This window comes from Rissa tridactyla, chromosome 1 (genome assembly GCF_028500815.1).
Source record: "Rissa tridactyla isolate bRisTri1 chromosome 1, bRisTri1.patW.cur.20221130, whole genome shotgun sequence".
Classification (NCBI taxonomy): Eukaryota; Metazoa; Chordata; class Aves; order Charadriiformes; family Laridae; genus Rissa; species Rissa tridactyla.
The window spans coordinates 83778351-83795718 of NC_071466.1; the positions used below are offsets into that span (position 1 = coordinate 83778351).

At 38.6% G+C, this 17368-nt stretch overlaps 1 protein-coding gene across 2 annotated transcripts in view; it reads left to right on the top strand.

Annotated features, from left to right (window-relative positions):
- Positions 1–17368, top strand: part of FRMPD4 (FERM and PDZ domain containing 4) — a 352077-nt gene that overhangs the window by 25986 nt on the left and 308723 nt on the right. Inside the window, exon 1 of one of the 2 annotated variants that reach the window (XM_054189072.1) lies at positions 12558–13045. The exons of the other annotated variant lie outside the window; for it this stretch is intronic. The gene's annotated coding sequence lies outside the window, so the exon portion shown is untranslated. Of the gene's footprint in view, positions 1–12557; positions 13046–17368 lie in introns of those variants that run through there. 2 annotated transcript variants of the gene reach the window in all.

Below are 17368 nucleotides of genomic sequence, written 5' to 3' on the forward strand. Positions count from 1 at the left end.
CAGATGCCTCCAGTTGTCTCCCCAAGATGACTTCTGCATTTTTAACAAGTGGTGAGGTCTTTTTCAAGTTAGTGCTTTACCCCCGGGAAACCTGATTTATGATGAACTAACCTAAAGCTCATGAAGTCTCAGACCACTGTAACCATGTTTGTTATCCATGAGTAGCAATTCAGGCTTCCTGCTACTCAGAGATAAAAGAGCATTTTTATCAGCTTGTGTGCAGGATTTGTGAAGCACACAGGAAAAGTCCCAGGTCACAACATTATTTACTTAGTGTTGCAAGTGGAGTCCCCTGGCAGCAAAAAAGAGCTGTGATATGACATGTTCTTAATATTCCTCTCTTCTCATCCTTGTTATGTCCCCCACAGCACTATGGGAGAAGCTCTCATACCCTTTCTGGGAAATAAGCACAGCTGGATGACTCCCTAGAGTGCCTGTGCAATAATGCCTGCAGCATGGGGAACAAATAGGAGGAATTAGAGGTGTGGATGCAATTGCAGGGCTATGATCTCATCGGATCACAGAGGTGTGGTGGGATTTTTCACACAGCTGGCGTGTTGCGATGGCTGGATACAGGCTCTTTGGAAAGGATGGCAAGAAGGGTGAATTATGCCATATGTGAGAGAGCAGCACAGATGCATGGATCTCTGCTATGGGATGGGTGATGAGCGAGCTGAGAGCCTGTGGGTCAGGATTAGGAAGTAAACCAACATGGGTGGTGATGTGGGTGTCTGCTACAGACAGCCTGGACAGGAAGAAGTGGTTGAGGTCTTCTTCAGACAACTGGAAAAAGCCTCACGTTCACTGGCACTGGTCCTCATGGGGTCTTGAACCACAGCGATATCTGCTGGTGTGCATTGACAACAGTTGATGTAGAAGCCAATGATGGGAGGTGCTTTGCTCATGTCCCACTTACAAACAAGGAAGGGCTGGCTGGGGATGTGAAGGCTGGGAGCAACCTTGGCTGCAGTGACCATGATGGTAAGAGTTCAGGAGCTTGAGGGGAGGGAACAAGGCAAAAACCAGGACTACAACTGTGGACTTCAGCAGAGCAGGCTTTGGCATTTTTCAGAGATCTGCTTGGAATAATCCCGTGCAATATGACCTTGGAGAGAAGACAGATAAAGGAAACCTGGTTGATTCTCAAGGATCACCTTCTCCATGCTCAAGAGTGGTCCATCCTGAGGAGCAGGGAAACAAGCAAAGGCAGGAGTCCTGCATGGATAAACAAGGAGCTCCTGACTCAACTCAGATATAAGAAGAAAATGTACAGGAGGGGAAAGCAGTGTCAGGTGACTGGGAGGAATATACAGACACAGTCCAAGCATGCAGGGATTAGGTCAGGAAAGCCAAAGTCCACCTGGAGTTGAATTTGGCAAGTGATGTGAAGAGCAACAAAAAGGGCTTCTACAAGTACATCGGCAAGAAAGGAAAAACAGGGAAAATGTGGGCCCATTACTGAATGGGGCCAGGGACGTGGTGACAAAGAAAGTGGAGAACGCTGAGGTACTCAATGCCTTCTTCCCTTCAGGAACAATTTGAAATACAGGAAACTGTGTTTAAACATAAGAAAAAACTATTTTACTGTGAGGGTGGTCAAACACTGGCTGCCTACAGATGTTGTACAGTCTCCACCCTCGGAGATATTCAAAACTTGACCGGACAGAGCCCTGAGCAGCCTTGTCGAGCTTACTTTGACCAGCAGGGATGGACTAGATGCTCTCGAGAGGTGCTTTCCAACCTCAGTGATTCTGTGATGCTGTGACTCTGTCATTTAAAATTTTGGTTTAGTTCAGTCTGCTGCTTCTCACAATGCTTCTGAGCTGGTGAGGCATTCAGTCTTTTTGCTATGTGGAGAAAGAATGGGAGAGGAAAATGAAGAAAGCCTACAAGCCAAGTCAGACAAGTTTTGGGAAGAGACAGACACAGCTCAGGGTGAGTCTAAAAGAGGCTTCAATGACAGCTAAAAGAAAACTCGTTAAACATCATCAGTCCCACAGTTTCCTAAAGAAAGCCTGGTAGGGGACAGGGGAGGGAATTTTAGCTAAACGGAGTAGAAAAAAATAATGCAGCCTATGAATTTCACATGGCATTACCCATGGATCTGAGCAGGATTCACCCTAAGTTGGGACCTAGCTGACAGAAGGTAACTTTTGCAGACTAAGAGACTTACCACCCATTGTGACAGAAAGTGATCCATGTTGTTAGTATTTTAGATGATGTCTCATAATTTTCCCCTTTCTATGGATATTGAAAAGAAAGAGTGATTGATGTAGAACCTGGAGGGTCTTTATATCTTTGGCAACTAAGACAAAGCAGGCCATCAGTACTCTGATTGCATTTTGTACAGAGGACGTTTTCCAGCTCAGTGCTTAACCATTAACTTCCTCAAGGTAAAATAACTACTCAGCATGGTGAATATATTGAACGTTGTAGAAAGACAGAGGAATCTTTAAATGGGAAAGAGTAGATCATCCATCACTGTAGCCAGTGGTGTGCCTATTCCAAATCCCAGCCTGAAATTTGACTGGAAGGAGTCCATGAGCAAGGTAGTGAATAAGATGGTTGTGCACAAACACAAATCAAAAGTGGTGTGAGTGCAGAGGTGATAGAAGAATGGTAAATAGCATCTAAAAAAGTTTTTAAAATTTGCATTACTAAGTCTGCATTCTCAAAGCGCTCATTTTTTTCCCCCAAGTTTTTTTAATAAAGAACTTAATGTCTACTACTGAACAGATGCCTGGGGCCAGATAACTATGGAGAGAATCTGGCACTCAAAATATAAAAAAAGTATCTCCATTTTGCAAAGTTTCTGACTAGACACTGGAAAATAGCAAATCTATTCAATAAAAAATACATATACTTTAGCACTTCCTTGGCCTGCAAGGATAATTTATGGGCTTCAGTATGAAAATATGTTGTAGAAGACTTTCTTGGACTATAAAGCTTTAAAAAGAGTATTTTTATCTGTTTGGTGGAGAGATAACCACTTCTGTTTCATATAAATACAGATACCTACATACATATACGTGTATACATACACACACAATGATGTATTGTTGTGGTTTGGGCTGTGCTGGACACTAAAACGAAGGACAGATGCTCTCTAACTTCTCTCCCAAGTGAGAGAAGAATGAGAGAGAGAGAGACTTACCAGTTGAAAAGAAGCTAAACTACTTCGGTGAAATATTAATAACAGGATAATAAAAATATAATAATATTAATAAGAAAATAATGAAATATATACAATATATACAAAACCGTATCGAGCTCCCAGGATGATGATCACGTCACTGGCAAGCACTGGGGAAGTCCCAGACTGGACTGCAATGGGTGGGAACTGGATTCCACAGCTGGAGTCAGGAACGCACGGATCGGGATCAAAAGCAGATGAACAGAGTCCCCCTTGGATGCTGGCCATTGAAGAAAGAGCTTTTATACTGAGCATGGGGCAGATGGGATGGAATGCCCTGTTGGTCAATTTTGGTCACCTGTCCTGTCTACTCCTCCCTGCAGGTGGGACCCCTCTAAGCTCTTCTGCTTCCAGCCCTCCAATGGGACAAATAACAGAATTAGCTGGCCTTGGTTGTTACAGCAGTAAGTATAAGCAAGAGCCTCTCTGCATACCATTCCTTGGTATTCACTATAAACACCAGGTCTTATCACTCTGGAAGCAGACACTGTATAAAAAATATGCCGTTAATTTCAGAGAGTTCAGTTAGTTAGAAAAGACTTAAACGAAAAGTAAAATGACTGAACATAAAATTGGTTCTGTTTTCCCTCAAACCAGGACGTGTATGATGCTGGTGTTATAGTTAGGTGGTATTACGGTAAGGAGCACTGATCAATGCACCACAAAGACATAAATGTATGCCACTGATGTTTTTTTGAAGTTGATGGAAAAGAAATAGAAATGGTAATACTAATCAGCCAGATGATTCAAAACCTAACACAAAAATAACATTAAGGAAAGGTCAAAACTTTGCAAAAGGAACATTACAAAGCTCTTGGAAAGAGCTCTGGGACTCTCAAGGCCTCAACTGACTCTTAGGAGTAATCAGGAAGGACCAGTCTTACTGTATTTGAGTATGCCAAATGAATAAGCCAGCTTTATTACCTACATTCACAGTGTATTTTTTAAGGTCAAGTGGAAACAGAAGAAGTTAGGGGACAACAGAAAAGTATCCTCGAAAACGAATTTAAGGGTTTCCAGATTTCAAAATTGTTATCAGCAGCAACATTCACCATGCTAAAAATCACGATTACAACCACTGTATTCCTTACTTTCTGACCTACTGTGGCCAGAACTAATAGGTAAATTCATCTCACAGTATCAATATGTAGAATTCCTAAAACTAATAAACTGTTCTCCTTAGTATATATCTAATATGCTGAATGTTCTTACCATTTTTTTCAGCAACAAATTCACAAAAAGCATCACATCTTTCATCCACTGTGATTTACCTCATACTACTATGAGATTACTAAATCTATACAGATTAACATCTAATATAAGCTAATGCCAGAATTTACTAAAGGGTAAACCAACAAAGGAACTAATTGGAATTGCTGGAGTAGCTACTTTGCCATCTCTACACTAAAATTAATCCAAACCCTCGCTCAGAAGCACAATATTAAAATAAAATAAAACAATTGTGTAGTGAGTGCTCTCTTATCCCTGTTACAGCAATCTTATTACAGTGCTCCTTTAGGTGGCATTTATTTAAACTATTTGACAGCAAATATGAAGGGGGATAATGGGTAGAAATATTCACAAAGTATTTTCTCACAATATTACTCTCCTTTGATGTCTCTCTTTATCTGATTAATTTAGAATTTCACTTTTAATATTTTTTTAATTAATTTAGAGAATGCTCTTTGGTCTACTATAATATAGCTAAAATTCTCTCAATGTTAGAATACCAAACTTCATTCTAAAGGGCATTATATTTTCAGCGTTTTTAAATCACATTGGTCTGAAACAAACCTGCAATGAAACACCTGTCTAATCATGTTCTTATAGTTACAGAGAGAAAAATAAAAATAATCCTCATGGTTCCAATTTCTTTTCTAACAAACTATCCTATAGTTTAAAAAAACCCAAAACTTTACAGAAAGTTAGTTTTAATGGGATTCTGGAAGTTCTGGCATTCTTACTAAGACAATTGACTATCAAAACCAACTACTGAAACTGTGCGTTGTTCAGTAAATGTCTATTTTATTTAGAATAGGATGGTGTGAAAAATATCAGCCATGGGAAAAGAAAACAGTCAGAGTCTACAGAGATCTTATTCCAATGTCAAAACAAAACATCTTTCATGTAAATTATGCTAGCTTCAAAATATAAATTATGACATGGGAGTGAATGGAGAAACCCTTGATCAAGGAATATAGAAATATGGATTTCTTTATAGCGGCGTATGGCTTTAATAATAGCTATGTCTATCCTTAAATTGGCATGCAATTACCAGTTCTCTGCTTCTGAAACAAATAAACTGCAGAAGATTATCTGTGATGGTTGAAATCCAGGCTGGGTATCTGAGGAGGCAGACTGACTTGGATCCTTCAGCTCAAAAGTCTTGCAAGTTGCAGAACAATTCAGTAGTCAGGGTGATAAAAGGAGAGAAATATCGTTTTTCTGAATGCCTTTATTGTTCTTATTGTGTAAAGAAGGTGTGCTTTGAAGTTAAATTGTAAATTGGAAAGTTTACATCTAGATGCCGAGGACGTCTGCACAGGACAAAGCATGGCAGCATATGTTCCTCTTGGTAAACCTTGTCTATATCAGACATGCAATTAATTTAGACTGCATACAAACTCATAAAATCTACAGACTAAATTACTGAAGTCCCCAAATCAATTACAAAATAATAGCATAATTTTTATTTCCTTTTTAAAAACTTCTGGCCTTACCTTTACCCTTCCCACTGTGTTGAGACAATTCTTCTATTAAAACATCCTCAGCACCTCAAAGACTACCGTACTTAACAAAACAAATACAAAAAATCTGTTTCTTATTGCTTCTTTGAACTGTTGAATTTCTGTCCACCTCGGTGGCCTAAAATCTCTGACTGACAGATTCCAAACTCTGTATAGTGATTGTTTATGATCTGATATAAATAACTTAGAACTAGAAACAGAGGCTGTATCTCAAATAGGGTGTAAATTGTGTAAAATGTTGGTGCCTAGTTCCGGCAAAGTGTGAGATATCAGACTATATGCCTGCATTACCAGGATTTATAGACAAGACATTGTTGATATTTGGGGGGGGCTTTAAACTTGTATGAATAATATTTTCCCTGTCATCCCAAGGACTCTGCTTTGTAACTAGGCAACCATGCTATAGAGAGCAGCATTATAGTATGATTTTTCAAAACTATAGTAACTTCTCTACATTGCTCCCTAAATTTCTCTAAAATGCTGCATAAACAAGCAAATCACTGGTGTGTGCCTTTGGACTACATTGTCTATATTGACTATATTTACCTATATTATGGGTGATCTCCATAGCTTAATTCAGCCTTCAATCCTTGTTAGCAATTACCAGTCACTCTTTTTTCCACTTTGTGGGAGTAGATCCAAACCAAAAATATGATCAGTTTTTCTTCTGCCCCAATGATTCTTTTGTGTAGGATGCTGTGGATCTCATCTTGGTCATTACTCCTTTTAATCTAAGAGGTCATGAGTGTTTTGAGCTGTATTGGCACCACTGGGCTAACGACTCTTAACTCGGTGATTTCTCATCTCATCAGTATTAAGGTCTTTCAGTTTTCCCACTGAGTGGGCCAAAATTGGGATTTCAGTGAGAGTTTGTGTACCATATTTATTGCAAAAGATAGAGAAAAGATACTGGCAGGCTTCCGATAACAGAATTTGTATCTGTTCCACTACCTTATGAATTTCATTATCAAGCAGTCAAACAAAAATTGCAGAAGATCAGTCAGTACCTGTGGATAGCAGAGGTTTGTAGCTGGTGTCTCCAGGGGAAAGCGCAGAGTGGGATGAATTTGGATGTATGAAATGAACATGGTACTAATGTAACATTAAAGTTACCCCTGGCTTTGTCACTTCTTCATCGCATTAGACCAATATAAAACTCTCATAGCCAATATTCTTGTTTACTACCCAGAAGCCTCCACTGGAGAAGTATGGCAATCCACTTATTTCTGTAGACGGACTTGGGAAGAGTGTGACTTCAAGTTTACTCTGCACACTCTTATGTAAAAAGTCTGTGTTATTTTTGACATAAAAAAAATTTCATGAACAAACCCTGGTGACATAACTCCTAATTACAAGAGAATCGAGATTCTGCAGAATTACAATTACATGCAATACATAATTTGCAATGGATATTAAACCTTGTGGTTCGGGGTTTAAGTCCATCTTTGTTCAGGTGCAGGGATGAGATTTGCATGTGCATTTTTGAGTGTTTGCCCAGACATTCTCCCATTTGCTATTAGAGGGTTTCTTTAAAATGTAATATCAAAACCCCCAGAGAGAGGATACTGGATCTGGAGTCCAATTGCTGATTGCCCAGGCTTCCCCAACTCATCTCGTTTTAAAGCAGAGGCATTAGCAGGACTATCACAAGAATCTTCACTTCCTCCCCCCTGTTTCCCCCCCCAGATAAGATCAATGTGACGTGGTGATGAAATTTCTAGCAGCTGCTTGAGATTAGTTAAGTGACACCGTTTCTATGGAGGAACCTTCTAATTTGTAGCACTGGCAAAATACTAGTTTGCACAGAAGAATTGAATAGAAAGTGCCTTAACCAACACTCAGCAATAACATTATGAAGTAATGAAAGGACAATTGTCCAAGAAACCAATTTACTGTAGTAAGAAGAGATAGATGAGAGCACAGAAACTTGTACTAGATGCATAAGGTGGATTTAGTTGTGTTCATAATGGAGATTTAGGCAATATGTTATTTACTTTACACTTTATATATATTCATTTAGAAGACTGGCTGGTAGTTACCAGAAAACTAACCCACTTTGTTTCCTAAGTACTGAAAGGGAATAAGAGCAGTACTTCTTTACCCTGAAAGCACCCTGAGAATTATCATATATTTGTAAAGCTAGTCAAAATACAAAGTTTCCTCTTATTACTGTATCCGAGGTTGCCAGCTCACTTGTTTATTTTTAATCTCACAATATTTTGTGGGTTTTTTTCCTTACAACCTTAATTTCTCAATAAATGCAATTGCCTGAAAGCTCCGATACCACTAAATGCAAGTTTCCAGCCCTGAGGTTTGCAGATGAAACCTTGAAAGCATTAGCTGAGAGCTCCCTAAAAGCTTAGAGACCAGACGGGAAACAAAATACAATGTACCACTTTTTAAAATCTTGTTTTAAAGTCAGTCTCATGATGCTTTGGGCTCTGATCCATCATTTCTGAATGTTTGAACTGGTAAGATCTGCAGGCTGCAGTGTATAGACACAAAGAATCTGAGTTAATGGTTTTTGCCCAGGCTTTCTTTATTGTAGGTTTTCCTTCGCACATATTTCCTGTTTGATTTTGTTGGATATTTTGCTTGAATTGGACCATTGGATCATAAACTCTTCAGGTCAGAGATCTTAGAAATCTCTGCAGTCTTTTGACCACATACTCCTTCCATGCTCCAATTACAATGTTAAGTTACAATATAAGTAATAAACTTGCCAGAGCTCCTGAGGAGCTCTTTTTCATCTGTATTTAGCTTTCTATTTAAAACTATATGTCCATTTAAATAAGACAAGATGCTTTGACTTAAATTCAGTGGCAAATCATTCCAGTTTGCCCAGATACATCTAGACTTCAAATGACTGCAGTCTTATTACTACTGTACACTGTATCTCCGTTGCAAACAGGGATTTGCAATTATTGCAAAATAATTTGCAATTATTTTAATGCTAAAAAGAAAGAATGAAAAGGTGAAGAAAAATTTATCAATCCACAGCGGACTGGACCCAATGCTTACAAAGGTGTAACAGCAAGTGCAAAGCCAGATAAGAGTGCAATATTGAGCTAGTGGCAAGAGATTAGGAATCTCTTTTAGCAGGGCAGACTGTCTTAAACCATACTGAGGAATGAGGGTAAAATTGCATATGAGGGTGTGTGCCAAGAACCAAGTGGGGATTGAACCATGGAAGGGCCTGTATTTGGTATAACAGGTACTTCTCTTAACACAGCTTACAAAATCATAGTCCTCTCTTCCTCCCGTTTTACTCTTCCACTGACTCTGATTGTCAAACTGATGAATGGTGCAAGCTTTCCCCAGCATAGACACTACCTGAGGTAAGCAACTTAAGAGCACAATCAGGGTTGGAGAGATGAAGACCTACCTCTCACACCACCACCCACCCCCTCCGACCCCCCAAGAAAAAAAACACAACCACCAAAACCCCCCAAAAAACCAAAACAACCCAACCCAATCAATAGTCAGACCTTAGATGGACAGAGTTGCCTTCAGGAAATGCTTGTAGTCAGTCTCCACTGACTTCATAGGGACCTGGGGAGAACTACAGTTGTAAGGTGACTTTCAGGTAAGTAGAGTTTGTTCCTCACAAATAGGTGCAAACAACTTAAGCAGGAAGCTGATGTGGGTAGTCATGACCCCTACTGTGTGATTCTAATTCATCTTCATACTGTAATGGCTTTTTGACAATTTGGCCATTCATCTGGCAGAGACATAAGAGAAATGGGCCCTGGAGGATGGCCAGCATTACTGAGTTGGCCTGATGGATAACCAGAATAATTATTCAAGTGGATGGTCTGCTCCAACTAAACATATATTTTTAATTTGCTATGTTAAAAAAAAACCCCAATATTTTGACGTGTTTTCAAACTACACTAAAAGAATTTAATCATGAGGCAGTGTTAAACCAGGATGTCATACATCTCCCTAGTGGATGTGTTTCTTTAAGCAGTCTTAAACTATGACATTTGGTACCGAAAAGCTGGAGTAGACTAGGCTTGGAATTTCATGGGCAGCTGATTTATTTCTCCCAGGTGTGTGTTATGCTCTTTTTCAGAAGAGGAACCTCTTGGAGGAAGCCCTCCTGTAGGGCTACTGAGAGTCCTCAAAAAGAGAATGCTCAAGAGACTGCAGGATAGACCGAGCAAGAAAGTTACAGCAGAGGGCCTGGAGCTCATGCATGGTTTGAAAGACTACGGTGAGGACGAGAGAGAAGCCCAGCAGGTCTTGGAGGTGAAGGGGAGAATTTCTTGAGGACTAGAGCAGACAAAACAGAATTTTCCTCCATTCATCAAGCTGTTAAGTTAGCTGCAATCATGGACTACCCTTCAAAACACACTGGACTTGGAAGAACTCTGTATAAAATTTAATTTCTCTGTATGTCTTTTTTTGTCTTCCTTTTAAAATGCTAAGTTTTTAGGTTTTAGTTTTCTTTGGGGAACTCATAGTAGCAGGCCTTGGAACTTTCACCTCAGTAATTGACCAAATTGGAATCCTGTCATGAATGCATGGCTCATTCCTGTCTCAGTATGAGTAGAATTTTGGCCCATATTTTGAAAGAAAGATTTTCCAGATAAACACAAAGATGGGTTGAGCAAACTGTCACAAGCACCTTTCATACAATAATCACAGAATCATAGAATCATGGAATTGCCTAGGTTGGAAGGGACCTTTCAGATCATCTACTCCAACCACCAACCTAACTCTGACAAAAACCATCACTAAACTTTATCTCTAAGCACTATGTCTACCCGTCTTTTAAATACCTCCAGGGATGATGACACAACAACTTCCCTGGGCAGCCTGTTCCAATGCTTCTCAACCCTTTCAGTGTAAAAATTTTTCCTAATATCCAGTCTAAACCTCCCCTGGTGCAACTTGAGGCCGTTTCGTCTTGTCCTATCGCCTGTTACTTGGGAGAAGAGACTGACCCCCACCTCTCTACAGCCTCCTTTCAGGTAGTTGTAGAGAGCAAGAAGGTCTCGCCTCAGACTCCTTTTCTCCAGGCTAAACAACCCCAGCTCCCTCAGCCGCTCCTCATAAGACTTATTTTCCAGACCCCTCACCAGATTCGTTGCCCTTCTCTGGACCCGCTCCAGCACCTCAACGTCTTTTTTTGTGGTGAGGGGCCCATAACCAGACGCAGTACTTGAGGTGGGGCCTCACCAGTGCAGCGTACAAGGGGGACAATCACTTCCCTAGTTCTACTCACCACGCTGATAATGCAACAACATATTACATATGCAAAAAGTTGTTGTTGAATGTTGAAAATCTTTTGGAGATCTGCTTTCTCTTGCATGCTTGTTGTCTATATTCCCTGACTAATATTCTTAATTAATTGTCACAGCAAGAGATTATTCTCCTTCAGTGTCTTGAACTGTAAAAACTAAGAGTCATTATGCAAACTCTTTTAGTATCAGCCCCTCTGTAGACTTTAAAAGGATTTGAGGTTGGTTGTAAATATTAGAAAAAAAGTTAATTTAAAATGAAAAAAATATGAAAAAGATTAATCTTTAAAATAAAAAGAAATTTCATTAAGTAATTATTAGAAATGCATGTTCAAATTTTATATTAGATCTGCAAAATGTATCCAGTATTTAGATCTTTGGACATTATATAAAACCAGATAAACAAAATGGGATTGCACATTCAAAAAAGTTGAACTAGATGATCTCTAAAAACAGCAGATCACTCCGTTCTGTCATAAAGATATCAAATACTACACACTAAGATCCAAACTTTTACAGCTATGTTTGCAATTTGCTTTTCTATGCTTCGGCACAAGAAGCAAAGAACATAGTCCTAGTAGGTTATATTACCCAATTTTGAGAAACATAGGGCTTGCCCCGTCAGATTAATTACCAGTTAAATCCTGTAGCAAAAGTGGGGTTTACCTTTTCAAAAGTAATCTGGAAGGGTTTTTTTATTATTATTATCTTTTAATCCTACGGGCAAATACCTCATGGACCAGTAAAGCCTAAGTGTTTGCGCATATAAAGTACCAAAACACAGACATGCACTAACCTAACTTTGAAACAATCATCCAGAAAAAACCCCTACTCTTGGCATATTGTAAACATACAGTTGTACTAATCTCAGAGAAACACAAGAAGCATTTAATAGGACATTTATATAATCTTAAAACCACTTGTAAGGCACTCATTGGATTGATTCAAATCTACAGCCACAGTGTATTTCAGGGAAAATACAGTGAGCAGCTCCTTTCCCCACCCCCTTCCTCACTGCTCCTCTGCAAGAAAAAAAAAGGAAAAATCTCATTTCGATCCGCGTTCCTTGCTGCATGAAGCAGCAAGCTTCTTGGCAGTTTTACTGATACTTTTCTGGCTGCTAAGCTTCAAAATAGTTCTGAACCTCAGCCATTTTATGAGGCCAGGAGTGATCTGAAAACACCGATGCCTGTCATTTACATGGAACAAGTCCTGATTTCCTGGACACTACTGAAAATCCATTCACCTTTAACTACTGAAACTAAAGAGATAGGGCAGGCAGTGGCAACTTGTGTATTGATGTACAACCATTTTTCCATGGGATTTGTGGAAATTGTGATAGGTTTCTTTTTGCAAGAGCTAGGAATATCTGGTTAGTATGTCACTGCTCTTTCATGAAGCAGAATCACTTATAATTCCTTTTATTATTGCTGTAAATGCTTATCAGTATGCTTATCAGTAGATCCGTGTGCACATGACAAAATTTAGATCAGAATTAGGCAACCATTTCTGTGACAACCCCCACGTAGCACCAAAATAGTTACTCTGAAAAGGAGTGATATGAGGCAGATGATTAAATGTCAGTGAATTCTAAAGACTGTTTCTACTAGGGAGCACAAAGAAAGCGATCTTGCATTGTGCTCTAAAATGTCTCTACCCTGTAAGCTGATCTGCACAGACTGATGGCTCTTATGCCCTACACTGGCTCTTTGACTCCCTTTTGACTCCAGGAGGTGCCCACGTCCACTGGTGTGACCAAGGTGCATGATCTCGGATGAAACAGCCTTCCCCGGAGAATGCTCTGCAGCTGACCTCCTTGCTCTGAACTTCAGGATGGAGAGTGCTGCAAAGGGGTGAGGGTAAGACAGGTCTGAGATAATGAGGATGGAGACAATACAGGTCCTTAAATTTCACCCAGACTGGAACTGGTAGGCGAAGAAGAGAGTACAGGTGTGAAACACTCTTATCAATGTTTCTTAATGATCTGGGCAAACAGATTTGGGTTAGCAGAAAACATGGCATAAGTGCCTTCACGTGCAGATTACTCAACCGTGTCATAGGCCACTCCCTGATGGGTATTAGAATGCTAGCTTTCTATTTCCTCCTAACTGAAAGCATTAGGCTTGTACAATGTGGTAAATAAATAGTTTCCTAATTGCACTGTACTTACAGAATACCTCTTATCAACTGCAGCACGTTTCTAAAAATTGCACGCCCTTTCCTAAGAAAATTCTGTGAACTTTATGGTATGTTATTGTCCCTTTCAGCTTTGCAGCTCCCACTGGTCTTTCCATATACTAGATTCCCATGATAATTCTTCTCCAGTATTTACTGTTAAGCCACATTAAGGACTTAGTTTCTGTTCTAGAAGCACTACATTGCCCGAACAAAATCAAAATCCCCAATGATTCTTACCAGTGGTCACTTGAGTAAACAGAAGTGCCTTGAGCACACAAGGCTCCTTATCGTGTTTCTCGGTATGCTGAACAAGTAGCTACCTTACTGTACCTTATTCTACAGACAGATTTGCAGTCTTCTCTCCTACCGGGAAGAAATAGCATTTTTAATGCAAGCCACATGATATACTTGCCTGTACACACCTTGAATACACACAGTTAACACTGAGAACAAACCCTGATCCATGCAGGCTGGAAGTTCTGCTGGTGCCATGGTCAGGAGCAGCAGCTACAGCTTGCCTAAGCTAAGAATAATTACCCACTGCCTGAGACCTCGCACATAATTCAGGGGTCTAGATTTATTAAACCTGCAATTAAGACCAAAAGAACACACTGTAGTGGATAAAATATGGCATGTATGATCTTTAAAAATATAGGCTGAAATTTTCAAAACTACATGCTGAAGCTTGGCTCTTCAGATACTCAGGCAATTTTGTGTAAGCTTCTTGTTTCTTTGAAGTAACTAGCAATTTCTTTTTCATTTGCGAATGTTTAGTATTACTGACAAGTAGGCCACCTATCTGCAAGTGCCTAAATATGGACTGAGAAAACTAGGTTTTGGCACCCAGATACAAACACTGTGACTGTGAAGTTTCTATTCATTGTGAAAATTTGCTTTTTTTTTTTTCTCCTCAGTGGAAGCTATTTTGCTCTCATGAAATGGCCTTTTTTCCCCCCTCAGCTCAGATGGTTGCAGATACCTCCCAGGAAAATCCATACAGAACAAAAGTTTGCCATGTTTCTTGAGTGCAAGGGAATGTCCTATTCTGATAGAGAAAACAAAACAAAAAACCCCCTTATGTTACAGACAAGCTGGCAAATTTATAACCCACAACTGAAATCGTACTCTGGTATTGGCAAATAATAATAATTAAAAAATATTTCTGAAGATTTTAAACTTCAGACTATTAACAAAAATAAAAGCTCCCCACACCAATATCTTTCTAATCTTCTCTAATCCATCTTCCATCTTCTTCTTGGTTTGTTCCAATGATGTCTTAATACAAAAGAGAATATGCCTCTGATTTTTAAAATTCACCACATATTTGATCACTTTAATCCCAACTGAATAACATAGTAGATAACACTGGGAAGACTTCAGTGGTAGTCCTAGCTTTTAATATTTTATTCATTTTAAAATGCATACTTTGATCATTTTCTCTAAAGTTGCCACAAAATTTTCAGTCTGCAGACTATTTTGGTTAAAGTTTGAAAAACTGTGGCAAAATTCAGATTTGTCTTGAGAAAGGGTGGATGAGGTTTTACTTTTCCCTCAATTTTCCCTTTATTGTAAATACATTTTTCGCACACTTACTTGCACATTAACATTTCACATTTCTTTTTACTGATTCATCTTCATCTATTTTCTTATGATTTGTGAAGTCATATTTATTCAAACAACACTTAAACACATGCTTAGCTTTGCAGTTGTTTCAAGTTATATTTTAGACTAAGTGATGCCATGAATAGGACTGATCTTATAAGCATGTCTTAAAGGTTTTCTTGAATCGGGTCTTTTGTCAGTAAAAGCCACTGTAGATAACTCTGCTCTTTCCATATTCTGCTTTGAATATTTAATACGTATACATTATAGAAAAGTGAATCCCTTTCTATAAAGACCAGTTTATTTTAAAACAACTAATGCCTTAGCATTGTCTTATTCATTGAAGCAGAAAATGTTACTATCTTTATGCTGCCTAAGGTCCTGTTCCTTATCTCAATCTCATCTGCAGCAACCAGTAGTTTTTCTCAACTCTGTTTTTAAGCAACCTGCTGGTGTAAGTTTGACTATGTATGTCTGGCTTCATCAGGACTGTTGCGCCAGTTGTAATATCCTTGCTTGTTTTCTTCCATGCAATTCAGTATCCCTTAGGCTTCCAGATTTATTTGTTTCTTATCTGGCAAAAAAAAAAAAATCTTATCTGCTATTTAAATTTTCAACCATCTATGGTATAATTTTGCATTTGTATATGACATGTCACGTCTACCATAATACATTATAGAAACGTTCAATAGAAAATTGAAAACATGTAGTGCTTAACAGTCTGCATGGGTAAATAAAAAAACCTATGCCTCATAAAACTCTATTTGATAAAGGTGCCAAAAATAACATGTAGAAGTTGGGTGTATAGATTCAAGGTAAGCGGAGGTATTTCATGATAATGCTGTAAATGTGGACACAGAGAAAACCTGTAATGGTTACAATGTTTTTGTATGGACTTGTATACAGATAGTAAGCACCGGGATAAAGGAACGGATTCTAAAAAATACATGTTTTGAAGATTCAAGGCTGAAAAAAGAATGTAACAGTTTAAAATACAAGTAGCCCAGAGTACTACAGAATTTAGTACCACATAGACATAAGAACCTATCATTAGAAATAACATTCAGTAAGTACCAGATCACAATGACAAAATATCTTCCTTTGAAACTTTGCATCGCCAGCTATGTATTAGCACCTCCTTACTCAATGGATTTTATTATCACATTCCTCTAAACATTGTTGCCATTTGGATATGAGTAATATCATCAAGCACTGCAGAAAAATAGTGGAACCTTCAGCTGTTATCTCAGGGGGTAAAAAATCATTCCAACTTGACGAATTCAAAACCATTTAGAAGGTGAGATACAGCACTTTTAAATATCTTTTTAAGACTCCAAATCATTAAAACCCCACTTGACTAGCCTTTAAAAAACACTATAGAGACGGATTTTTAATATACGTGAGAGGAAAACTTGTGAGACCTCCAGAAGTATTAAAATGAAAACTGGACCTCAGCCATTTCCAGGGGTTTCATATTATGTCTTTGGTGTAGGATTCTACCTGTCTCCATTTAAATTACTCAGGGTCAAATTCTACTCATCTTGTAAGTAATAAACCAGATAACATTGGTCCAGCTGCAGGGCTAAATTGTTGTCCTGTGCGGTATCCAGGAAAGCCCAAAGCATATTCTTCTGGTGAGTATGCAGTGCCTCAGAAGGAAAAATGAAAATCCCTAAAACCCAGGAAGAGAAAAATAACTGTTTCTTCATGTCATTCATAAATATATTTACATTTTATCTTCATAGCAGTTTCCCTATGACCAAAACAATTAGGGTACTTCAAAATTTAAGTCTTTACAGTGACGTAGTTGGTTTTAAAGTTAAGATGGCATAGCATTCTGATGTGCATTATGTATGTCTTATTTTCTTTAGAACAAGCAGCATTATAAGACTCCCTTCTCTATAAATGCACGTGAAACTGCCATACTATATGAAATTAAGGCTTTTACTGGCCCACAGTCTACACTTGAATATCTACAATTACACAAAACATTAGTATTAAGTGTCCTAATTGGATTACTTTGGGTAAAAGTAATCAAAAGGTAATAGAACATGGTAACAAAGCATCCTCAAAAAGCAATATTTACTATGCTATTCTAAAAAAAGCCAGCTAAGAATGCAGCCAGGAATTGATGTCAGATTCCTGCTTTAAGATCAGGAACTTCATGTTCAATTATTGTTTGTTACTGAGATACTAAATACATGTTGTTTTACTGTCTTTGGCTGTCTGTTCTCATTCAGCGTTTATATGTACCTTTGTCACCTTGAAATGGGTTTTATTTCACCTAGCTTTAGACATCTGGAAGACAGTCCTCTAGTCAAAGGTAGGCATCTAGGCTTCCACTTAGTGGAGTTGAGAGAGAAAATAAAGCACCTGCAAAAGGCAATTTATGTCACTTTTTC